The sequence below is a fragment of the Adiantum capillus-veneris genome, chromosome 22 (assembly GCF_014529385.1).
Source record: "Adiantum capillus-veneris isolate H3 chromosome 22, ASM1452938v2, whole genome shotgun sequence".
NCBI lineage: Eukaryota > Viridiplantae > Streptophyta > Polypodiopsida > Polypodiales > Pteridaceae > Adiantum > Adiantum capillus-veneris.
Genome location: NC_140952.1, coordinates 25992653 through 26008134, shown reverse-complemented (window position 1 = coordinate 26008134; position 15482 = coordinate 25992653).

Genomic DNA, 15482 nt, shown 5'->3' with positions numbered 1-15482 from the left:
CTTCAAAGACTACTTCCTTTTCCAATCATTTAGGTGATGGGAATTGCATATGATTTAAGCACATAAGCTTGGTGAGAGAGTGGAATCCTTTGCCTCTAGGGAATACTTCTTCTAAGACAAGGCTACAATGACAACCTTGTAGCCACTATAGATGTCCAACTTGGTCTCATTAAGGTGGTAAGGCTTACTAGCTATATAATAAGGCCTCTTTATGCATTGGATGGAGAATGCTCCTGCCGGGAAGTGATTTTGTTGAAACAGAAGAAATTGAATCTGTTTTAGGAGCTTGTTAAGGGAGCAAGCCTTGAGTTAGAGAGGTGGGACCGATTTTTCCTTATGGCTATATCAACACCAACTTGATTTCCAAGGGATCTATGCTCGCGGTTACAACCTACCATGACCAGTGGTAAGACCATTTTGCATAATGCTAGTATGATGAATCAAAACAATCAACCTTTTCTCCAAGGGTAACCCTTTGCATTTCAATGTATCTAGTCTATGAAGTTGATTTTGGATAGGAGAATGGTTTACTAGTAGATCATCATTGCAATGTTTGGAAGAGAGAGGCTAAATGAGATCAACGATTCAATGAAGCACTTTATCTTTCCCATAATCTATCATGATCTCTCCTTTGATGTTCTAATGTATATCCTTCTATAATTTTGAATTTTTCTAATCATCTATCTATGTACTAGAAGGAAATTTTTTGAAAAGTAAAAATTTGTGTAGTAACCATGGCAATATGGCATTCCCTACCTTCTCTGGCAAAGATGGTCAAGATATGGGTGACTTTCTATCTAGCCTAGAAATAGTGCATCATCTCTAGGCAAAATGATGATGCTTCTCATCTACACATATTTTCTCTTCTCATGAAAGTGGAAGCCAAGTCATGGTACATTGCACTATCATAGGTGATGAAGAATGGGTAGGACAATTCAAGGTTAGACTTTGAAAGACATTTTGAAAAAAATCACCACATCAAAGAAGCTATGCCACTGATTGAAAGAGATAAAGTAGGGGAGTTTACTGGAGTATGCCTTCTATAAGTCAAAGTTTGAGGATCTTTGGGCTACGTGGTTTGTCTCATTAAGAGAGTCAGAAGGAGCACTAGATTTCATGAAGAAGGATCAATTTGTGGCTCGGTTATGGCCACCTCTTAAGGAGAAGGTTCAGGGAAGGTTTCTTGTTGCTTATGTATTGGTAGTCAAAGTAGCCTCCCTAAAGGATAAGAAGGTGCACCTACAAGCCAAGGAAGAAATCAAGAGAAAATTGGTTGGGTTCAAGTCCCTCAAGTAGCACAAGCAACAACCCAAAAGAATCAACCAAGGGAAACAACAGAGGATCCGTAAGAGACATTTTAGTAGATGATGAATGATTTTTAGAGACTGTTTCTCGAAAACTTCATTGTATTTCTCAATGATATCTTGATTTACAACCGAAGTCTATCCAAACATCTTGCGCTTATTCTTAAAGTACTAAGAACTAAAAGGCTTTATGCTAAAGCCTCTTAGTGGATTTTTTCACAAAAACGCCTCTTTATTTGGGTCATATTATTACTCGCAATGGAATTTGCATCGATTAAACCAGGGTCAAACAAAATAAAGTCATCATGCTCTCACACCTTTCCTCAAACATAGGAAAAGGATCATCCTTTGCAATGAGTATCCTCTTTTTGAGCTTCAACCATGGAAGATCTACGAGTCTCATTGCATGAATTTCTTTTGGGGCAAAAATGATAGGCATGTCCTTGCTCCCTGCACTTGAAGCACTGGTTATCTACACTCTAGCTTCTAGAGAGAAATTCGATTCTTGCCTTTGTAGACTCCTTTCTCTTTAGCTTTATTGTTGCTAGAGTTGCCTTGGGAATAATTTTGAGCATTGTTCTTCCCTCTAGGTTCATTTTGGTCTTTAGTTTCCATGGGCTTATGTAACTCATAATGGAGGGGTCGACTAAGAGGGTGTTCGTCTGGTTCATTTGCTAACATTCCATCCTTGTGAGGCATCTAAATTTTCTGTGTGTGCCACTATCTCAGCATGGGAAGCCAAGTCTTTAAAGGGGTTTTTCATCAATGTGCTTTGATAGGCGATGTGATGGGTAGGCAAATCCTTTGTCATGGGGTTGAAAATAGTAGAATCAAGCTTAAAGAAACCTGTCATGAGTGCCTCCTTGAATGTTTGCAGATATTGCAAGAGTAGAAACATGACGCAATCATCATACAACCCCATAAGATGTTGCACTTTGGAATCTCCATTTCCATGTTCCAACATAGACCTTTTGTGCCTTCCAAAAACGCTTGCCAGGAATGTTTTGGTGCCTCAATGTCCTCGAATGCTATGATGCATGAGATAAGCATTTTGAATGTTCCAACATACACTTTTGTGCCATCCATACATGCTTTCTAGGAATGTTATGGTGCCTCAATGTCCTTGAATGCTATGATGCATGTGATAAGCATTTTGACAATCTTTACTAGCATTTGACAAGTTAGGTCTAGGACAATACGCATTTGTGTAACCACTACCTGTAGTGTATGAACCATATAGATTTTGGTTGGTGGGCAGTTATTGGCTAGATTTGATATGACTAGATAGTCGAGTACCGAAGGCCTTTTGCTTTGCCAATTTTAGAAGCTATCCCAGGATCACCTTCTTTGATAGGTTGGATAGAATGTAGGGTTGATCCTGAGATGTTACGGTGCATTTCTGTAGAGGGTCTCATCCTGTGGCTGCTTTTCAAACCATCTCTTTTTCCATAGGTGTTGATTCTCTAGAATTGCAAGTGTCTGGTCCACTTTCATTGGCACATCTTTATAATCCCCTTTAAGGTTTGGCTTGAGAGTGGGAAATAACTTCTTCTTCCACACGATAGCCTCTTTTTTTATGAGCGGGAAGGGAATCATGTCATGGTCGAAAGTCTTCACCACTTCATCTGGCATGATGATTAAGAGGGTCGATGATTCCAATACCTTCAATTTGTACTACATGTACTCCCAATGAGAAGTATCATGTACCTCCAAGATCCACTTCCTGATTTCTTCTATGGCATCAAGATGCTCCTTTGTTTCTTCAAAACCATGGAAACCTCCATGAGTGTTTGTGCTTGGTAGCTCCAGTGGAGGTAGGTCTACCCTTTTCTGCTCTATTTCTGCTATTGGTGATGGTTGGAATGATACAACTTCTTGAGCTTTAATGGCATCGATTGCCATATCTTTCTTTTGTAGCTCCAATGGATACTCGACCTTTTGACCTACTAACTTTGCATGTGCCCTCACCAATTGTTCTTTGAGTTGTGTGATCTCCCAATCTTTCAGGGCTTGAATAGCTCTATGACATGCAGTCATGAATTTTTCGTCGTATCTTTCTTGAGTGAGCTCCTCTTTAAGTGCTTTTAACTCTTCCAAAATTTCCACTAGAGATGATGATGTTGAAGCTATGGAAGGTGTGTCTTGCATTGCTAAGAGCTATGTCAGTGTATTTTTTACTAGACCATAAGATTCCCTGAGATTTGCATTCTTCTATTGCTCTACTTCTAGCTTTTCTTCAATGGTTTGCATCTCTACCTGCATTTGGCTATTAGTCGCAATGTGTTCCTACAAGGTCAGGTAAAGAGTGGCCTTTTATTTCTTCTAATATTTTAAATCTTCCTTGAGCTTGATTTGGCTATCATGTAGTTCTTCCACTTGTTATTGGAGCCGTTGATTAGCTTCTTTCAATGTCACTGCTTCCGCTTTGGCATCTTGCACATCCAGCTCCCTTAGGGTGGCAATAGCTCTCTGACACTTGAATTATAGCTTGATGTGATCTAAGTGTTCATCCATGTCTCACAAAAAGAAAGCGATACCAAGGTCCACTCAAGCCTATTCCAAAGAAGAAAAGATTTTCTCAAAGAGTGACCTACTTCACGGAGACTAAAAGATCACATAAGGCACTCACTGTGGCAATTTCTAGGCTTCCTTTCAAGGGACTTTGTAGGCAAGTCACAAAGAAATTCAAAATAGATATCAGATGGACAAGGAGAGTGCCTTGAACTGCATGCAAGAGGCTTTTGAAGGCTTTTTGACTGAGCTCTTCCAAAATGTATACACCTGTGTAGCCACTCTCATTGGGTTATTATCGTTACAGATAAATACAAGATCATCTTGAGGAGGATGAGGTACAAGTTTACAAAATTCTTGAACTAGTGCTACTTCAAGATGAGAAAACCTCAAATGTCCTTAACATATCTTAACCTAGAAAATTCAAATAATAGGAGGGGTTATGGATTGCGACCCATGTTCCTACACCAAATTGCTTGAAACTTTGCAATCCCTCGAGCTTCACACTCTTACCTTGCTTGATAGAGATAGAGATAGATAGAGAGAGAGAGAGAGAGAGGTAGATTCATTCTCCTTCTCTTCTCACCACCAAGCCACAAGCTTTTTCCTCCCTTTTACGTTCTCTATCTCCTTATTTTCTTCATGAAAAAATCCCTTTTAAAATAGCCCTTTCTTATTTTTAGCAGTGGCATCACCGTCGTTGACATGGCATGGGAACCGGTTTGATGATGTGGCATGGTGGGGCTCAAGGTGCACCAAATTGGCTGGGCGTGGGACTAGAATGCTGCACAAGGGCCTCATGAGAAATTTTTGCTTCAGCGGAGGCTTCATCCCCTACACGGATTGGGTAGTGTGAGCCTATTTCTCTCCCTCTGTGCCTCTTGCTCACTACCTGTATGCAATTCTTTTCTTATCCCCCCCCCCGCCCATTCAAACCCATTAACCTCCTCCTTTGATTTGGGTGGGTTTAGTATGCCCCTTTTTTCTCTTATTTTTGGATTTGTATCAGCTTTGGAGTTCTCCATCAATTTTCCTCAGTTTTAGAGTTTATGGTCTTTGCTACCAAAATATGGTTTTGACAGTTTTTTCTCTGATCTTTTCTACCCAATTTGATGGTTTTGGATGTTGTCTAACCTACTCCTAAGTACTAAAATGAATCCTATGACTTTTTTTAAAAAATGATACAAAACTTTAAGGAAAATGGATGATGGAATAGTACTTTCAAAGCATCAAAAAAAATGTAGAATGAAATGCTTTTATATCTCACTCACAACTCCCTATGCCTCTCCAGTGTAGATCTAGCAAGTCCCCGACTTCTCACCTCTACCAAGCACTAAACCCCATGTCTAGTTGCCTAATTACTAAAGTGTAAACGGAATGGAAGTCAAAATCAAAGGTCTCTAAGGTAAAAGCTACGACAAGGTCAGTCATCACCTAAGGATCACTTTCCTCAGTAACGTCGCCAATGTTAGCGGGTTGCCACGGATGTCTATAGCATAGCTAGGCATGGATACTCTTTGAGGGTGTCAACCTCAAGCAATGAACCTACAAAACAAAGTTGTCTCTAGCACTAGAAAATCTATCACTCTCAAATATGGCAAACTGCCAATGTATGTCCTATGTCATCGCTCTCGGTCGGAATGCCATTCCGACACTCAAACGAAGTCCAATGCTACAAAACTTTAGGAGGAGGCCTAAGTCACCTAGAGGCATTATCCTACCAAGTCAGGTCGCAATCTGACAAGGTACCAAAATCACAATTTGTCATGATCAAGGTCATGAAAATTGCAACAAACATATCAAAAAGGTCTCTTTGTGGTTTAGGAACACTCTCATATGGCCAAAACATCAAAAACAACCATTAACATACCCAAACAGAAGATTTGGCTCATCAAAGCATAGTCTCAAACCACCGCAAAATCAACAATGATTATACTTAACTTAAAGAGCGGTAGACAAGGAACACAATGCATGTTTTAGAATCAAACTTAAATTACCAGTGACGAGCGCAAAGCGTGACACGGACCCCGGCGGCCCCAAACGCTAGGAGCAGATGCACGCCGAGCTGGCCAAGTGAAATGGACAGGGGGAACCACCTAGCTTTGAGCAGCTAGGACGCGGACAATAGTGATTTGAAGTAATACAAAACCTTGCACACCGAGAGAGAGAGAGAGAGAGAGAGAGAGAGAGAGAGAGAGAGAGAGAGAGAGAGAGACGCAGGTGATGAAAAGACCTCGGGGTGTGAGGGAAACTATTTTCATGCAATATTTACAACAACCTTATTTACGGTGAGGTGGCAACCATGGTGATAGAGAGATAGAGAGAGAGATAGTGAGTCTAATAGTGCATTCTCTAGAGGTGACTCATAGACACAGAGATTTCTAGTAGCGTGAGTGTGTGTGTGTATGTGTGTGTGTCGACCATTGGAGTCAAGGTGTAGAAATGGCTTCTTCACATAGTGCTCATTCCCAAAATGCTACACTAAGCCCTCTCTCTTGATACAAATGTTGCCAATCCCTCCCACCAAAAATGCCACCAAGTGCTGACCCCCCCTGATGGTGACCTCTCAGTGCCTTTTTTTAGGTGTTGGCTACTTTAGGTTTAGGGCAGTTTGATTAGGTTAGGGCCCTAATCAGTGGAGACAAAGCAAGGTGGTGGGTCCTAGATGTTGACCCTTGCTTTGTCTTGGAAAAATTTAAAAAAATGAAAACTCCTAGGTGGGCCTTTGTGACCATCACCTATAGAGAGGTGACAATTTACAATTGGGGTTTTTACAAGATTTGTCTTAAAACTGGAATAATAATGACAACCTTACGGATATTACTGCAAAGTGTGTCGTGGACGATACGACGAAGAACGGCGGGCCTCGTTGGTGCATCGGTGTAGTGCGTTCGTCATTTGGTGTCCGCCGAGGCATGCCTTTGGCGTCTTTTCTTGCTTGGGTGTCAACCTCACGCGACTTGACCGCCTTTCTCCTTTTGCCGATGATGTTGATTCCTTCGTTATTATTTTCTTCTTTTGTGTGTGTGTGTTTATGCATGTGTGTACTGTGTGTATAGGCGTGTGTGTATATATATGAGTGCATTTTATGCCTTTCAATGCTCGTATGTGTGTATGAGTGCGTGTGCGTGCATATATATACATGGGGTTGTGTGTGTATGTGAGGGTACTTAGAAAGAGTGTGTGTGTGTGTGTGAACGGGGGGGGGGGGGGGGGGGGGGGAGAGTATATATTTTATTACATATATATAGTATATGTATACAATTTTCCTACACAGGCGGGTGGGGGTGGTAATGGCGATGGCGGCTCTAGGTGTGTAGGTGTGTGTGTGCGTGCGTGTGTGTCGAGAGAGGGAGAGAGTGTGTATTGACTGAGAGGGAGATTTTTTCCCTGTGCCTTTGGGCCTATCGAGAGCGTACGTGCGAGAGAGAGAGAGAGAGAGAGAGAGAGAGAGAGAGAGAGAGAGAGAGAGAGAGAGAGAGAGAGAGAGAGAGAGAGAGAGAGAGAGAGAGAGAGAGATGGCATGTGGCTAGGATGCGACAGAGACGAGGAGGGGGGTTGGTGATTCTCCAATCAACGGGGTGGGGTAAGGGGAAGGGTAGCAAGTGAGGGAAAGGGGGATGGGTTGAGAGAGAGAGAGAGAGAGAGAGAGAGAGAGAGAGAGAGAGAGAGAGAGAGAGAGAGAGAGAGAGAGAGAGAGAGAGGTGTCGTTATCACCGAGGGAAAAAGAGGGAGAGTTGGGACGAAAGAGGGTGAGAAAGAGCAGGGAGAGAGGGAAGGAGTGAGTGTGAGGGGAGGTAGTAGTGTGAGTGTGTGAGAGAGGTCCGCCCGCCATAGGTAAACAAGGGGGGTTGGTGAGGTGGGGAGAGAGTGTGTGAGGGGGGAGAGTTTTTTATGGCGATCCGCAAGGCAAGAGAGAGAAATAAAGGGTGAGAGAGAGAGAGAGAGAGAGAGAGAGAGAGAGAGAGAGAGAGAGAGAGAGAGAGAGAGAGATAAGGCTCTAATATGACTAATGGAAGAGAGAGGAAGACTTTGTAAAAGCATGGCGGCTCGCCAGTGGAAGAAAAACCAGAGGTAGCTCGTTTTATGCACCCTTTTGGGCTAGGTGACATAGGGGCAGAGATAACAGAGAGATGGTGGGTTGGTGGAGCCGAGCAGAAGAGAGAGAGAGAGAGCTCTGTCCTTTGGTGATAATGGAGGAAAGTGTGACCAAACTAGTGGCAGCCCGTTGTGGCCAAGCATAGAAGGGGGGTGGTGATTGTTAAAAACATCGTTTTATCATTTTTTTTGGTAATGTGCTCCTGCCTGATTGGGGTTGGTTCTTGCGGCCACGGTTTCAAAAACCAGCCGATTAGCCCTGTCGTCTGCTGGCTAGAGGCATTCATGCTTCTAACCCTACTTCTGATTCTTTAGCAACGGAGTTGGAGGGTTCTCCCTGCTCTAGAATATCTAGCATGAACTCTGGTCAAACCTTAGAAAATACCACTTGAGTCTCCATCCATTGACTCTAGTCTTGTGAATTCTCCCATCTGCTTCCATCAATTTGTAATTGCCGTTGGCGTAGCACCTTTTGACAATGAATGGCCCTTCCCATCTGGGTTAAAATTTCTTGTCTTTTCTAGTGTCAAACCCGTTGTCGTATCTCAATACTAACATGCCTTTTTCCAGGCCCTTTTCCTTAAGCCCTTGATTGAAGGTGAGTTGGCGTCGCTCTGCTTGTGCTGCATAGTGATTGATTGCATCTTCTCTATCTAGTTGGAGCCTTTCCAGATCCAGGATGTGGTTGCGGAGATTGACAATTGGGCGTTGTAATTGGATAGCCATGACTCGCAAGTTGGCTATATGCACCTCGATGGGTAGAATGGCCTCCTTTCCATAGACTAGATGGAAAAGGGTGAAACCTAGTGATGTTCGGAATGGCGTTCGATAGACCCATAGAGCGGCCATGAGATGTTTATCCTAGTCACCTGTGTGGTTATTCACCTGCTTTGTGATGATTTTATAGATCATGTCGTTTACCTTTTCCACTAGGCCATTGCACTGCGGATAGTATGGTGTGGATGGTATGGTGTGGAAGGTCGGCGTGTAATGCCTAACTTTTTCATCAGTTCTCCCACCAGGTCGCCTCTGAAACCTAGTCCTCTATCACATATTATCTCTAGAGGAATACCAAAACGGTAATAAATGTGTTCAAATATGAACTACGCCACCTCTTGGGCTGTAATGCGTGTAGTGGCCGTTGCTTCTGCCCATCGGGTCATGTAGTCTACACCAACTAGAGTGTATAGTTTACCTGATTGGGCCCTTGGTAGAGGACCAATTGCATCTATTCCCCACTTTTCAAACAAACCATATGAGATGATAGGAGTTTGTGGCTCATAGGTTAGTGTACGATCACTGGACACTTGACAGGCCTTGCATGTTTTACACCAATAATGCACATCCCTGTTCAGACTAGGCCAAGAGAATCCTACTTGTAGAATCTTCCTACCAGTGATATCTAAAGCAAAATGATCGCCGCAGACACCATCATGGCAACTTTAGATTACCTCCGTGATCTCGCTAGAGATTGGTACTCGCCTGAGACCCTGGTCTTTGCCTTTACAATATAAGTTGTTGTTTACAAGGCGGTATCTTGTAGCCTTCCTGACCAGCCATTGTTTATGGCCCTTAGTGTACACTTCAGGACATTCTCATGTGTCTAAGAAGCTAATGATATCAGGCATAGAATTGCTACCTTGAAAGAGGGGTAGTTTTAGTTTAATTGCTCCTATGGGAACGTCTTGTATTCTTTCCTTGGCTAGAGCATCTGCCTCCTGATTTTCTGCCCTAGGAACATAGAATAATTGCATTGCTTCAAACTTTCTTAAAAGTTCCTTAACCTGGTGTAATTGGCCAAGTAAAACCTGATTTTACAAATCCAATGCCATTTATCTGCTTTATCAAAAGCAGAGCATCGCCAAACACATTTAGGCGTTGAATCCCTTACAAAATACACTATTCTAATCCAAGAATTAAAGCCGCATACTCTGCTTCATTGTTGGAGTGGGAGTGTAACAGCTACCCAATAGAGAATACCTTCTCCTTTTGCTCATTGAAAATGATGATGCCAGCTGCAGACTGGTCCATTGTTCTTTTGTAGGCTCCATCAAAGAAAAAAGAGTGAGCTCTTTCTAGCTTAGGACTTTCTACCAGTGGTGTCACTTCTTTACCTTCCGTGTTGACCTTCAGCTTCTTCTCATAGTGACATGAGTAAGAATACTTGCTAGACTAGCCCTGGTGGAGTTTTCTACCTGCATGGTGTAGTCAAACTCTTGTAATCTAGCCAGCAACTTAGAGATCCTAGATGAGACATCCATGTGTTGCATAATATACGGAAAGACCTCCTCCATTGTCAAAATTACAAAGGTTCTAGGCAATAGATAAGAGAAAAACTTCGTAGTGGTAAACATTAATGCGAGCACCATGTGCTCTACTGTGGTGAATCGTTTTCCTGATGGGGTCATGACACGACTAGAGAAGTAGATAGGACGCATGAAAGAGGTTTGGGGGTCCTTTTGCATTAGTACGGCTCCAAGTGTATCACTTCCTACACTGGGGTTCACATAAAATGGCTCGTCCAATCTGGGGGGTGAAATGGTGGGAAGTGTGGCCAGGATTTGTTTCACCTTGGTAAACTATTGCTCATTTTCTTCACTCGATGAGAAGACATCTCTATGGGTGACTTGTTGTAGAGGGAGAACTACCTGAGATAGCAAGTGAATGAACCTGCTTAAATACCTTACCTTCTAAAGGAAATAGACCAACTGCTTAGCTATGGAGGGTGATGACAAAGATACCAAAGCTTGAAACTTGCTAGGGTCAGCCTCAATCCCTTTTGCTGAAATTACATGGCCAAGGAGAGTGACCTTGCTTTCACCAATGTGACACTTATCCACGTTGATCTAGTCACCCAAGGTTTGCAGCCTGGTCAGGCCATCATAGACTTTGCTCAATGGAGGGAGTGCAAACAATAGATGCAAAATTCATCTATGAAGACTCGTATTGACGTTCCAAAGTATGGCTAGAAGACAAAAGTCACATAGCGTTGGAATGTGTCCGGAGCGTTGGTGAGGCCAAAAGGCATCACTCTATAAGCAAAACATCTCCATGGTGTTATGAAAGTTGTCTTTTTCTGGTCTTCTTCTGCAATACTGATTTGAAAGTAGCCTGATTAGCCATCACATATTGTGTAGCACTCATGATTTACTACCTCATTGAGAATCTCATCTTGGAATGGAGGGGGAAATGATCCCTTTTTGCGACTCCATTGAGAGGTTTGTAGTCTACACAGATCCTCCACTTACCATTCTTCTTTGGTGTGACTACCACTGGAGAGATCCACTCTGAGTCTTCGACGGAGTAAATGAAACCTGTCTGTAGCAAATTCCTTACCTCTTTGAGTAGTGCTTCTTGTTGGATTACCCAAACCTTCTGAGCTTTTGCACTACGGGCTTACTTCCTTCCTTGAGTCTTATGTGGTGTTGGACCACCGTGATCCCTGTGATCTTATCATAACCATCAATGAATAGTGTGGTGAAGCTACCTAGCATGACATATTCTTTCCTCTTCACTGGTTAACCCCGGGGCAGTCACTTTTTAGAATGTGTATGATATCACGTGAGTTAACCGGAGAGGATTATTAAAAGACCAAAATGTATAAAAATGTATACATATAGAGGGGGGTGGGGGTTTTTTAAATAGGCTCACAGTGTAAGTATAGTATGTATATTGGGGTATTATTAATTACCTCTTGAACGCACGTGATATAAGGGTCTTTTGATAAGTGACTGCCCCAGGTGGTTAACTCACTGGAGAGCATCCAATGTAACTTACTTGTATCCATCAAGGATTGCATACCTGATGGTCTCTCTTGGTTTTCCGACGGTGTTTCAGATTGTGTCAATCTTTTTGGGTCTTTGAGGATGACCCCCATTACTTCGATGCTACTGTCACTTCCTTCAGTTGTTGTTGTCTCTTCTCTTGAGGTGGGACAAATAGTCATTGGTGGACTCATCTTTCGAAGCGTCTAAGATCATGTTGCATTGCTTCCCAATCCTCATGTTGTAGAATATGGACTTCCCTTTAGCATCCTTCATTTGAATCATTCCGGTACTCCAGTCTTACTTAGCTTCCATAGCCATGAGCCAGGGTCTTCCAAGAATGATAGGGTAGCCCTCCCCTTTGTGTGGCATGACAAAAATGTCTACCTCCACTTTTGTGTTGAATGCCTTTACTTTGACTGCATTCACAATGCCTACGCATTTCACTCTGGAGTTATTTGCCATTTTGGCTCAGCAAGGTGATAGCCTACTTACCTCTAGGCCTAGATGGTGCATCATTTTCTCACTCATGATGCATATCTGTGTGCCACCATCTATGTAGACGTTTGAGATGTGTTGCCCCTTGATGTGGGCATGCATGGTTGGTAGGATGTCGTCAAGGTCCCCCCCAGAGATAGCCCCAACGATCCTTGGTCTTGATCTTCTTGTACTTCGTTCATTGTCTCCTCATCCGTGGCGCAAGATGGAGTAATTGAGGCCAAGTTATCTTTGGACCCTGCATCAACACATCCTGAACTAGGTCATATGGTTTAGCATACTCACCTAGTGAAAATTCCACAATGTCGATCTTTCGTCGAGGCTTAGATGCCTGCTTGATAGACTCGCCTTTTCCTTTCATCTTCTCCTCCCTTTGAGAGGCTTCTTCGTGCCTGGCATGCTTCACTACCATCGCATCCACTTCTTCTACCTTTCCTTTTCCTTTGTTCTTCTCTCGGACCGGTTCTTCTACCTTTGCCTTCCCTTTAGCTTCCAGGCTAATAACACTCACCGCTTGGTTTACAGCAGGTGGTGGAGGTAGCGGTGGAATGAGAGGTTGTGGTGATGGTGGTTGTTGTACAAGTGGTCAAAGGATTTGGATCGATGGAATCAGCCTTGGTTACCTGGGTGGTGGTGGTCTTGCCCTTGGTGGGGTGATCTGATTCTGTCTTCCTCCTCTATTAAAGTTCTACCTTCTCGGATGTGGGTAGTAATACATGCCATGGCCATTTTCCCCACAATTGTAGCAGTGGTATTCTTGGTTTTGCCTTCGTTGTCCTCTCCCTTGTTCTAGATTTTTGATAGGTGCATACCCTTGCTGCACCAAATGCACGGATAAACTTTCAAGCTGAGTGGTGATGTGACTCAATAGGTCTTGCTACTCTTCTAGTGCCTCTTGTGGTTGGATTCTATAAGTGGTTGTTGCAGTCACTGGGGTTAGTCAGATTGAGCTCAATTACTCTGACTCTTTGACTCTTGCTTGCATGTGCAACTTCTTATCTTTAAGGCGGGCTACTTCCACTGCCAACTCATACGTTGCAGGGAACCTCCCCTTCACCTTCTTCTTAAGTGGCGACCACAAGCCAGCAATGAAACGGTCCTTCTTCAGGAAATTAAGCGCTGCTTAACCTTCCTCCAGTGAGGCAACCCATCGCTCCCACAAATCCAGAAACTTGGATTCGTAAGTGGCATACTCTAGCAGACTTCCCTGCTTTAATTTCGTCAGCAACTGCCATAACTTTTTTGAGGTTGTACCTCCACCAAACCTCTTCACAAAGGCAACACACAACACATCCCATGCATTCTTAATAGCTTGGGGCAAAGCATTGTACCAAGACTTGGCCCCTACTTTCATCAGTAGAGGAAAAATTTGTAGCCATGAGGCATCGTCATCCTTGTTGGAAACCACACAAGCGATGTCAAAGTCATCCAGAAAATCGGTGGCGGTGTCTTCTCCCTTCTTTCCACTGAATGTGGGGAAAGAGACACTTGCCATGGTAGTAACTCAATGAGCCGGAAATTACAAATCTTTTTTTTTAAATAACATAAATTACTCAGCGGTGCATAGCGGTTTTTTACAGGGTTGGGTGGATGGATTTAAAACAGAATAAAAATGGAAATATTGAAAGAGTGGTGGTAATCCAGTACGGGCATAATAATAGGGTTTGGGGAGCTAAGGATTTCTCCTATCACCGCAGCACCAAACAAATACACAATCTTCTATTGGTAGAATATTTTCCTATCTACATAAATATTCACATGCATGTGTTGCAAAAACCTAAACGGGAAAGCTGTTGGTCCATTTTCCATGATGTACAAAAGGTGGAGCACTTACTTATGCTCTTATCATGCCAATGTTGATGAGTCGGCACATCCACAGGAGGTCATCGCCTTTCATAGGCTCCACTTTTCCTTCATCGCTCAACACGTACGGGGTGATGGCAACGCGTTTGACTACTCCTAGCCTTTTAGCTAGCAACAGTTGGAGGTAATTACCGTAGTCAGCATGTTGCATGAATTCCACTCCATTTAGTTGTAACTCGTCTCTAGCCCTCGTCTCCAGCCCATTGGGTCTCACCCATGGTGGACAGTTTCTTCCGGATGAGCTGTATGGGGAGAGGAGGAAGGCCCTCTACCCATCCTCCAAAACAACGAGCGCAGTAACCGAACCACTCCTCTCTAGGGCATGGGAACATTCTTACCACTTCTACTTCAGGATTGTTGAAATGGACTCGTTGTACTCGCATGCACCACACGAATCGATAGGCGACCTTCCGTCGCTTCGCCTCGGATGACCTTCTTTTTGGCAAACTAGGCACGACTCCGCTTCCCGAACTTGAAGCACTTGTGTGTCCAGGTGCTTCTTCTTTTGGGGTCATGTGTTTCCAGTCTGGCCTAGCCCTTCCTTTCCTTTGGCTCGAGCAGCCTCTTTTGGCCACTTAGGAGTACCTTTGCTTGCAGTTTCCTTAGGAAAGAGAGGTCTTACCGATCTTTCTCCTCCCTTAATATGGACGACCTCCTCGCCGGTGAAAGTCGATGTACATGATTTCAGCCCCTTCGTTACCTTCGTTTGTTGGAATTCATTGATAGTGTGCTTTGGTCGATAGTAGCGATGGCACTTCATGGCCTTCCCACGTGATGCTCTCAATTTGCGGTTAGCACGAGCAACACAAGATGGGGAGCTTACCTTTTTCATACTAACAACACTACAGCCTGGCAGTAGTACTTCAATGACGGCGGTTAGTGCTTCTTCAGTCTCCTCCTCCTCCGTCCTCTAGTTGGAGAATTCTTTTAGCCATTCATCCATGGTCGACGATGTGCGTTGTCTTTAGCATTGTAAACTAAAGGTTTTCAAGAAGCCCTCCTCAGTGGGGGCACCAAATGACGAGCACAAAGCACGACCCGACCCCGACAACCTCAAACGCCAAGAGCCGATGCACGCCGAGCTGGCCACGATGGAATGAATAGGGGGCACCACCTGGCTTTGAGCAGCTAGGACACGGACAATGGTGATTTAAAGTAATACAAAACTTTGCACACCGAGAGAGAGAGAGAGAGAGAGAGAGAGAGAGAGTGACGCGAGACGCAGGTGATGAAAAGCCCTCGGGGTGTGAGGGAAACTATTTTCATGCAATATTTATAGCAACCTTATTTCCTGCGAGGTGGCAACCATGGTGATAGAGGGATAGAGAGATAGAGAGAGAGATAGTCTCCCACCAAAAATGCCACCAAGTGCTGACCCCCCCTGATGGTGACCTCTCGGTCCCTTTTTTTAGGTGTTGATTGCTTTAGGTTTAGGGCAGTCTAA